Below are 12,084 nucleotides of genomic sequence, written 5' to 3'. Positions count from 1 at the left end.
AATCTTCTCAGGTGTCCTTTTACAAGCTTTAAGAAATAAGTCACCTGGAAGCTTCAGCTCCTTGCTACACTTACCTTGTGGCAGGACATGTCATGCATGTCGAACATATAAGGAAAATATTTGAAATGTAACCATTCATTTTTTTAAATTATTTTTGTTAAGGCCCCAGCTGTATTCGTTTTTATTGCTGAGATGCCGGGATCTCCGCAGGTTCAGTTTCTGACATCATAATCTGAATATATAATCAGCGGCTGCGCATTATGAACAACATGTCCTCCTGCTACAGGCCGCTAATCCAGAAAATAGAAACTAAACATGACATACAGCAGAAGCGGTAACAACTCTACACAGTTACATACAACATAATCCGGTAACATCAGAGTTGGGTGTTCTTCCCGGTCAAAAAAAGACTAAAGACAGAAGCACCACAAACTCTGAAAACATTCATAAATCTAACGATATCTTCAAATACTTCTGAGATTTCACAGAGGAATAGAAAAGACTTACGGTTTAGCAGTTCACATCTTCAGTCCAGAATCTTCTTGTCTTCAATGCTTTGTCCTCTGATTGTCAATCTATTGCCTCTTCTCCGGTTTCCCTTTCCAAGCTAAAAGAAATAACTTACCTGGAGGCTTCAGATCCTTGCTACACTTACCTTGTGCCAGTTACGAAGCTGTGCCCATTGTGATGTCAGAAGCTCTGGCGGAATCAAGGCGTGTCATGCATGTTGACCATATATGGAAAATATTTGAAATGTAACCGTTCAATTTGTATAAATGATTTTTGGTACGGCCTCAGCTGTATTCAGTTTTATTGCTGAGATTCTGGGATCTCCGCAGGTTCAGTTTCTGACATCATAATCTGAAGATATAATCAGCGGCTGCCTATTCTGAACAACATGTCCTCCTGCTACAGGCTGCTAATCCAGAAAATAGAACCTAAACATGACATACAGCCGAAGCGGTAACAACTCTACACAGTTACATACAACATAATCCGGTAACATCAGAGTTCGGTGTTCTTCCCAGGCAAAAAGAGACTGAAGACAGAAGCACCACTAACTCTGAAAAACATTCATAAATCTAACAACCTTCAAAACCTTCCAACACTTCTGAGATTCACAGAGGAATAGAAAAGACTTACGTTTTTTTATTTTTTATTTAAATACAGAATAACATAAGGGAGGGCGCATTTTCATTAGGTCTTCCATCTTCCGCTAACCGCTTTGCCACTGCTCACCAGTCTCAAGGACAGTGCAGTATCGGCTCAGAGGTTCGCAAGGTAAGTAAAATATCTCCCTCATGAGCCCCTATTTATATTTAAATTTCCCGCCCATAACGCGGCGCAAGCTAGGGTGCGACCAACCAAACGCAGCGCGAGGCAAGCGCGAGGCACCCGCGAGACCACTAAAAAGACCGTGAAGGCGCTAGCGCAGGCGCAAACACCATTTAGTTATATAACACATTTTTATTTTTATTTTTAAACTCCTGACCTTTATTTGAACCCTATATAAAATCTATTGGAATATAACTAACCCTGTCCCCACAACCTCATGTCAGCCTGCCCTATGGTTGCAGGCTTTATCATGAAGTTGTAGGGGACCTAATTTAAATAAATTTAAAGAAACACATATACAAAACAAGCACAAAATAAATACACAACACAATAAATCTTGGATGAACCAGGCCGTGCACTTTTATTTAGTTTTAACATTACATACAAAATAACTTTCATATAACTTATAACCGATACATATAAACCAAACCACTTAAGCCCTTGGCACAAGCCCCAGAGCACTTCCTAAATCAAAAAACACCAATTGCCAACCGCCCTATAAGCCAGCTGGCATAACTTTTAAATATCAGTTCACCCCAACCGCCTCAAATGGTTATTTATTAAAGTCTTTCTAAACCATTTGAGGCCCTACCCCACAAAACCACGGCCTGTTCAACCATACATTGTAAATTCACATTAAAAATGTCACAACCAATGTCAGACAAGTGAACACCATCCTGCCTATATAAACCCAAACACCCACCTTCCAATTCCTTATGCCTAAATGTAACACCTCCCTCCAAGAGCATACATTTTTCCATAGATTTATTAAACTTACGTCGAACTCTTTCCAACTCACGAAATTCTGGCCTCTGAAGCCACAGAAGACGTGGAATAAATACTTAACTCTAATGATTTCATCTTACCCAAGTCATTACCCCCACAATGAATAATTATGGCATTAGGCCACGGAAGACAATTAACACATTGATCTAACGAATCTTTCAACCGCACTATCCTTAACCCTCTAATGCCCACCCAGTAAATAACTATCTCATCTTTGTTAAAACCTAGATTTTCGCCATAACTTCTTATTGCCGCTCTTCTTTGTGACCAAAAAACGAACGAGTGACCAACAATCCATAAAAAGAACAATTAAAACATATAGAGCAAGACATACATACACTTGAAGACAACATAAGAATTAAGGGTGACTCAACTAATGCCAAGTCTCACAGGGCTAATATAGAAAGAAAACTAAATAGAATAGAAGAAGAGATCATTTATAACAAAAAGAGAAAGTTCTTCAGAGGCAAGAACGACATGCAGAATGGAATTCACCCACCCAGGACCATTAATAATCAACACTACTTGCCCCATAGGAACCAATGGGGTAGACCTATACACAATCACACTCACCCACGTAATAGGAACACCCAACATGAATACATCAGAACGCATTCTAATTCATCTACACGTCCTAGATCACAACAAAAATATAGCTATATTGGTCCCACTTCACCTCCACGACCTAGGTTACCACATACGGACTATAAGTCCGCTCCTACCACTTCTGCACCCTCACCACAAGACGACACGTTTAACAGAATAAATAGGAATATTGAACAAGAGCAGACTTTTTTAGACAGGGAGCCATCCCGAAAGGGTGGCACAAAGAGGAAAGAAACCCCCCCACGAAGGGAAGCGATAGAATTAAGAAATCGGTACATCCCTCTAGAGCAGAGTCCATGGAAGAAAAGAAAATACCAAAAAGAACAAGAGGTCAGAGGGGCAGAGGAAAGGAGAGTGAACACCAACAGATACTAACACCTGAGGAGGAAGGGATCATAAACATATCCCAGATACAACTAAAACAAAACGAAATTCGTCTCCTCAGAAAAGGTTTGAAATTCGCCCCGGCAAAAGGACCCAACCAGTTTGAACTTTTTTTAGACACGCAGAAATATCTTAGAAAACTCACCATTAAGAGATTCTTCTGCAAATCAGAAAAATCCACAGAAACATCCGTTGAACTTATGGACAACACAAATAATCAAGCTCAAACTAAGTTTATACATACAGATCTCAAACCTAGATCGAGATTTTTTCCATACAACGAAAAGAGTGATCACATAGGCGTGTTCACTGATTTAATCCTGAGGGACATAGAAAAACTAAACCCTAAACACAAATCATTTAATTTAAGCAAGGAGGAACAACTAGCTATACGCACTATTAAAGAAAGATATGATATAGTTGTAAAACAAGCGGACAAAGGGGGGGCCATAGTGGTTATGGACAGAACATATTACATCAAAGAGGCAAACAGAATATTAGGGGATACAACCACATATAAAATACTTAACCAAGACCCAACAAAAGATTTTAGTGCGGTATTATATGCCATACTGGAGAAGGGTCTAAATTCTGAAGTTCTGAATAAGAAAGAACATTCTTATTTAAAGGCAGAACATCCCAAAATCCCGGTCAAAAATAAGAAACCAGACCTAAAGAAAGATTATAGCTTTCCTTTTTTCACAAAATATAATACCCACGCCAACCAGATAAAAAGAATATTCAATAAACATTGGCATGTATTAAAAAATGATGAGATTTTGGGGACAGTCCTACCAGATAAGCCACAGATCATCTTTAAGAAAACAGGTTCCCTAAAAACCATGCTTGCACCCAGTGTACTCTCTAAACCAAAGCCAGATACATCCTCATATACGTTTCTAGGGGCCAAACCTAACGGTTTCCATAAATGTGGCCACTGTAAAATGTGTGGTCCACTACCTAGAAAGACCGAACACTTTACAGGACACAAAACAGGTTTAACGTATGCCATCAAAAACTTTATCAACTGTTCCACCAAAAATGTCATATATTTGCTCCGATTGTGCGGTTGTGGCTTGCAGTACGTGGGAATGACAACAAGACCACTAAAAGAGAGAATCTTAGAACATCTGGGCAACATTAGAAATAAAAATCCCAAACACAGTGTCCCAAGACACTGTAACGCTTGCCCTCTCTTTTCACAGGACACAGTTAAAATCATAGGCATAGACTGGGTGCCCAAGAATTGAAGGGGAGGCAATACAACGGAGAACCTCATTAAAAAAGAGACAGAGTGGATATTTAAATTAAAAACCTTCAGGAGTGGGGGATTAAATATGGAGTTAGATATCCTAGCTCACATCTAGTTTTGTTCCCTCCATACACCACAGCATACAAATAACCACGAAAGAGTATTTTATTGGGTTTTATTAACGTTCATCATGGGTGTATTCTCAGAATATAGATCATATTATAACATAACAATAGAATCAGCTATTCATTTATTTGCATTATCTCATTTTATTACACTCGTTTACAAGATTTTCTGACCCACATGTTTTGGATTATTATACAATAAGATATTCATTTCATTTCTATTTAACCTTATTTTATTTGATTTTCTATCTATCCACAAAAAATTTTTTATGATCAATATGATTCACATTATTAGCAGCCCCTCAAGCTGTTTCACTCCCGCACTGCCGATAGGATTTGTATTTGCATATCCAACACTCCGGCTGTAACCCCTGAAAGAGTTCTCCCGTCCACATTCTCTGGAAGCCATAAATGTTGTCAGACATTCTTGCAGAGACCCGTGCCTCCCCCCCCCCCTTTGATTTACACACCGACAAGCAGGCCAGGGAGAATACACATTCTACACGGTGATGGCTCTTTCCTTGTTCTGATAGATCTGTCCCGTCTTCTGGTGACCTTCTAACCTAAAAGAACGAAAAAATCTATTAGTATGATTGAGACAAACACTATCTTCACTTACCTTAATTTTATGGTGAAACGAAATCTCCGACCGGGACATCTATGATGCAGAAGACAGTGACCCCTACAGGCAGACAAATGAATGGAATCCGGAAGCAATTACTGGACTGACGTCAGACGCCACAACAGATGGTGCTGCACATTTAAAAAGATCTCCACATACGAGAAGAAAATACTCCTGATGAAGCCACACACGGCGAAACGCGTAGAGTGACTTTTTTAAGGACTTTTATGATATATTTTTTATTTTGTATTAGCATTTTTATTTGTATTAGTACTTTTTATGTTATTTTAAAAAAATACTTTTTATAGCTGCAGCTGATATGGATCCAGCTGGCTGCTAACTAAGAATAAATACTTATTTTTACATACTTTCTATGTGGATAGTGGCTGTTTCTATACACCACACACACATTGGTATCCCACCATCGGACCCTTCAAACCAGAAGAATATACGGATGTGACCAGATTATCGTCAGAAATTACGGGCATTTTGACACTTATTTAAGTGTAAGTATATCTCCACTTGTTGCGTACCTAGCGCTATATACACAATACACTATTGGATTCTTTTCTGGTTTGTTTCCTCGGTATATATTCCTGTATATGGACCCCAAGGCCATCTCTATGACGTACTGAACCCCATCAACACACTGTGAGTGGGAAATCTACGATACGCAGGGCATAACACACTGTTTTACTCCTACACTATATATTTTTTTCTCTGTTTTATTTTTTATTGAATGGAACATACGAGCGCCCCCTAGTGGACTTTTTGCTGAGAAATTATGATTAAACAGAAAACAAATACATACAATCTTACAACAAATGTGGTCGCTCTGAATGCCATCTACCCACCCTTTTAATAACTGATTCGTCTAAACCTAATAACGCTGCTTCCGTTGCAGCTCCAATCCTAAATGAATGTGTTGAATATTTTTCCTCACCCAAACCTAATTTCCGCATACGTAAACTCAAATCCCTCCTAAACTGAAACCTAGTCAATGGTAAACCTGATTGATGCACCAACCAATTCCCACTGACCGCAGGACGGACAGCATTAAACCGTTCAGCAGCAAAAACCGGACAAATCTCTGAACCACTCAATCTATTCAAAACAACCCAACAACCTTTACCATGCTGATCTGTCTTTGATTCCCTCAAAAACAATCTCAAATCCTTTCGACAAATAACATCCTTAAACTGCAAACCCGAACCTCCCTTTTTATTATTCGCTACCAACTCACTCACCCTAAAAGCTCCAAAGAATGCTATCTCAAAAGCTGTTTGAAACAATAAACATTCAAAACTGTCCCAACAAACTTTATGCAAAACACCTACTAAACACTTCAAAACCTCCGAAGATAAGGGCTTCCTATCATCAGGCATCCTCAACCGATTATGATACCCTTTCAAAATTTGCCTAATCAAAAAATCTTTAAACGCATGCTGCTTCCCAGCCAGCTTAAAGAAAAAGGACACACCAACTAAATACCTATCAATGTCAAGACGCCAGAGGGGCGGCGTCCGGAGTTCGCGGGCAAAGTGAGAGAAGATGGGATGGTGTCCGACGCTGGAAGGCTGACGGTTTCCATGTAATGCCGATCTGAGTCTCTGCGGTAGTGCGGTAGTGCTGCTGCTTGTTCTTCGGTCTGGTGCTCTTCGGTCTGGTGCTGCTGTCGGGGTTCTTCAGCCGATTTGACTCTTCCCGTTTTGGAGCTTTAATCAACATACTATCTACTCCATAGGATGGAATATAAAATATGAGCGCAGATTGGTTTTTGAGGCGGATTTTTACCCTTCGCTGCACTTTATCTCCTGCACCATAGTTCGCACTTTATTTGTTTGAAGACCACAGAATATATATAACCGGACATTTTAAAGACCGAGAGGCAGCTAAGGAAGAACATATATGATGCACTTTATATTTCTGCACCATAATCTGCACTTTATTTGTCTGAAGAGCACTATAGTTTGCACTTTACTAGTCTGAAGAGTACAATATATATATAAACGGACACTTTAAAGACCGAGAGGCAGCTAAAGCAAATTTACTAAAATCATGATGTTAATATAAATTTCTGCAAAAATACGCTGAACTCTTAAATTTGAACAAAGAGGAGGGGAGAAGGGAAGGAAAGGAAGGAATCATGTCTCAAAAAAAACCAGCTGAAGATAAGAGGGGAGAGAGGAATGTAGAGGCTAAAAAAGATAGAAAAACGGCATCTATATTTTCCCCTAATCTTGGTAAGAAATCACAGCAAAACATAAATTCGGACGACTCAATCTCAGCAACATTCACTTCATTATTAGAAGATTCAGCAGAATATCCAGAAATATCTTCTCATGAAAAATCTACTAAAACTACAAAAAAACAAGAAGAAGTATTTTCACACTCTAAAATGCTGCAATGTATACAATTATGTGCTGATCAACAATTAATTCTAATCAAACAAGAATTACAGAATCACTATGAAGATATATCAAAAAAGATTACCCTTATTGGGATCGAATAAATTTAATAGAAAAAAAAGTTGATATGATGGAATCTGTACTAAATGACACAACCAAAAAGCTGAGAAACTCAGAAGAAAAAATATTAAAATTGGAATCACATATAACAATTATGGAAGATATGAATCGACACAAAAATATTCGTATTAGGGGATTAATAGACCAACCTATCTCTTCTGATCCAATCCCTCAGCTAAAACTGTTGTTTCAGGATATGGGCATTGACAACCTTCAGGAAATATCTTCAATAAAAAGAGCCTACAGAGTCGCTAAACCACCACAAATTGCTGCAGAATCTCCACGGGATGTAATAGTTCGGTTCTCTACAATATATGCACGACAGAAAATATTTCAAGAAGCAAGAAAATATAAGACGGACGATTCCAGATATAAAAAAATAATTTTTCTACAAGATATATCACGACGTACGAGACAAATTCGTTCTCAATACAGTTCTGCCACTCAAAATCTACGTGAGAAACAACTAAGATATAAATGGGATCAACTATCTAACTTAATAGTAACTTATGAAAACCGAGCAATAACATTTAGATCTTTAGAAGACGCTCAAAAATGGTGGGATTCTGTTAAGTTGAATTACTGAAATATCCACTTTAATCAATTGTCTAATAACGGAGTAATATACATATAAATTCATTTAATTGCTTAAATATGTATTATATTTAGGCACTTTATTAATTTAGTGGCACTTTATTAATTATTTTTTTTTTTCTCCATATAATAGATATAGAGAGATTAATTAGAGACATAATAGTCACCACCGATTGCAATTACTTTGAGCACTTTAAATGCTTACTAAAACTTATGAGTATTTTGAATTAATATACTAAAATGAGCAAGTGCCTTAATTTGGTGGCTACAATGATGAGACTACTTTTTAAACATTGTACCAGGATGAGTTTTTGCACATAACACTCAAATATTTTGTGTTGATACCTCGTCTGTAGGATGTTTTGGGAAGGCTGTTGTTAGCAATCAGTGTAAGAACATCAAATGGTGTTTTAATAAATGTCAATAAAAGTTACATGTTAATGCTTGGATTTCTTATAAATGTAATATATAAGATGAGTCAATCAGTTTTCATAATGTCTAAGTATTCACGTGTACTTTGGGTATGATGTGTGCACTTTTTAAGGGTTATGACATTTTAAAGCCACTTTCCTTTTTCATTCATCGTTTTTCTTAGGGTGAAATTTTCTTTTTAGCTCTTTACCTACTCTCACATTGCGGATTGTATTTACAAAGAAGCTGAATACAACATCTTGTTTAAGACCACCAACCTTCATTATTATCTCTTGATTTTGATGAGATAAAGTCCGGATGAAAGGCAGCACCTTGATTAAGGCCAAGAATAACTCGAGGCCAAGAATAAATAATAATATTTTAACTAAAAAATCACACCAAGGGGGAATATCCTATCCAAGTATTAAAAATCTTCACGAAGCAACAATCTTGATCCATTACTTAGCATGGGATAAAAGATCTAATAACCTACCAAGATGGCTACAAATTGAGGAAGCAGACATTAAGAAAGTAGAACTAGGTTATCTGTTCTGGGCTAATGCATCTCGAGCAAAGAAGATAAGTAATCTGAAACCCATAATATACGATACAGCGGGGGGTGGGGGGGGCGGTCCGCTGGAGGAGCAGGCTCGCAAGGGAGCGGTATCGGAGGTCTTTAACAGACCTCCGGCTCCCTTGAGTGATTTTAAGCCGGTTCAAAGATCTCCCTTGAACCCGGCTTAAAATCACTCAAGGGAGCCGGAGGTCTGTTAAACCGCTCCCTTGCGTTCCGTGCGGCAACAGCTGCTGTGCGTCGGGGTTTGTTGTCAGATCCCGGCGCACAACACTGAAGCCGCGCCCACCGCTGTCCGTGCCCTCTGACCCGGAAGAAGACAGAATAATTGAAGAAGAGGAGCGAAGAGGAGGAAAAGGAGCTGTAAGGAGAAAAGAGGAAAGGTCGGAAAGCATTCAGTGAGAGTGACAGTGAGTGTGGATTGGTATGTGTGGATTGGTATATGTGTGAATTGGTCTATGTGTGGATTAGTATATGTGTGGATTAGTATACGTGTGGATTAGTGTATGTGTGGATTAGTGTATGTGTGAATTGGTCTATGTGTGGATTAGTATATGTGTGGATTAGTATACGTGTGGATTAGTGTATGTGTGGATTAGTGTATGTGTGGATTAGTGTATGTGTGGATTAGTATATGTGTGGATTAGTATATGTGTGGATTAGTATGTGTGGATTGGTATATGTGTGGATTGGTAAATGTGGATTGGTATATGTGTGAATTGGTCTATGTGTGGATTGGTCTATGTGTGGATTAGTATATGTGTGGATTAGTATATGTGTGGATTGGTATATATGTGGATTAGTGTATGTGTGGATTGGTAAATGTGTGAGAGTGATGGGTATTATGCTATACCATTTCCAATGTATTTTTCATTATATAATTATGCTCTAAAGTACATCATAACTCCCATCACTCTATACTGTTCCATACAGTGGCAGAGCTGGGAGACAGAGGCCTTGCACCCCCACCGCAGGACTCCTGAAAGGTAAGTGAACTTCAAAGAGGGAGAGGGTAGATAGTTAGGAGGGGGTAAATAGGGAGAAGGGAGTGAGACGGGGGACAGGGGGTAGATAGGGAGAGGGGAGTGAGAAGGGGTAGATAGGGCAGAAGGGAGTGAGAAGGGGTAGATAGGGCAATCATACTCCTATCATGCCAAGTCTGCGAGTACATCCTGGAATCTGGGTATGCCTGGGCATGATAGGAATGTGATTGCTGTTAACAATTATATATATATATATATATATATATATTAATATTGCTATTTAATTGTTTTGTCCTATTTTGGTGTGTTACTTACTTTAAATAAAAATGTTAGATTTCTTTTATGTTGGGGGGGTCATATTCGGTTTCGGCCAGGTAAATGCTGCATTTTCGGTTTCAGTCCAGAATTCGTTTCGGTGCATCCCTAAGGCAGACACTGAAGTGGTAGACCTACACCACATCAATGTTTGTCTTAGTATATAGTGATAGGAGTTATGCTGCACTATTGTCAATGTCCGGCTCAATGTATAGTGATAGGGATTACGCTGTACCACCATCAATGTGTGCCTCAGTATATAGTGATAGGTATTATGCTGTACCACCGTCAATGTCTGCCTCAGTATATAGTGATAGGTGTTATGCTGTACCACCGTAAATTTCTGCCTCAGTATATAGTGATAAGTGTTATGCTGTAAAACCGTCAATCTCTGCCTCAGTATATAATTATAACAGTAATGCTGTACCACCTTCAGTGTCTGCGCTGGTATATAACGGTAGAAGCTATGCAGTTTTAAAGTGTGTGTGTGGGGGGGTGTGCCACATACAGGATCCACCCCAGGTGCCAAATACTCTAGGTACGCCCCTGTGAGTGGTATCTCTTGTATTGGCAATATCTTAAACCAAGATGTTCTTACGCCATTTTCCCAGATTAGCAAACGATATTCCTTACCAAATTCGGAACTATTTACATATTTAGGGATTAAAAATGTTATTAATCGGATAGGAATAGATAATAATCCGGCAATAGGACACTGGTTGACAACACATAAAAAAAGCAAATCTCGAGCTCAATTATGCTCTTACAAAGCCTTAATATAGATGAGAAAGATCCACCGATCCTGAGATGGGAAAGGGACTTTACAGCACATTCATTGGAACAATGTGAGAGAAAGAAAAAAGAACTAAAAGGTCCGAGATCTGTTATAAGAGATCTACCAAGTCCTTTTTTAGACTCAGACAGTCGCAGACTGAAACGCAGAGTAATAAGACAAGAAGAAGATACATATGTAAAAAAAGTAAAAGATCAAGGTGGAGAGGTAAGAGGGGAGGAAAGAAGGTACTCAAAAAACTATTTGCGAAATAGGGAAGGAGGGAAAAGGGGGAATTTTTTATTTATCAAATAACATTCTAACTAAAGAACAAGAAAAAACACTAAAAAAGGGATTTAAATTTGCCCCCACAAAAAAATTTGACGGATTTTCAGCCTTTATTGATATCAATAAATTTATTAGAAACACTACGATAAAAAGATTTTTTACATTAAATCCCCCTAAAGAAATATCACAGACGAATCTATAAAATAAGTCCTTCTTTTACCCCACTACGTACAAATCAGCGGCTCTGGAAATGTTTGAGAAATTGGTAATAGATGACCTAAAAAGGATAAAAACATCTAAATATGATAAATATAATCTAAATAAAAAGGAATTGAAAATATTAAAAGAACTGAGAAAGGATGAGAGTATTGTAATAAAACCTGCAGATAAGGGGGTGGAATAGTCATTCTAACAAAAGAATATTATATGGAAGAAGCCTACAGACAATTAAATCAACAGGATACATATGAAAGACTACAAGGAGATCCAACAAAAGAATATAGCACAAC

The sequence above is a fragment of the Sceloporus occidentalis genome, unplaced genomic scaffold (genome assembly GCF_023333645.1).
Source record: "Sceloporus occidentalis isolate IW3139 unplaced genomic scaffold, rSceOcc1.0.p SCAF_35, whole genome shotgun sequence".
Classification (NCBI taxonomy): domain Eukaryota; kingdom Metazoa; phylum Chordata; class Lepidosauria; order Squamata; family Phrynosomatidae; genus Sceloporus; species Sceloporus occidentalis.
The sequence above is the reverse complement of the archived record's forward strand: the minus strand, read 5'-3'. Positions refer to the sequence as shown.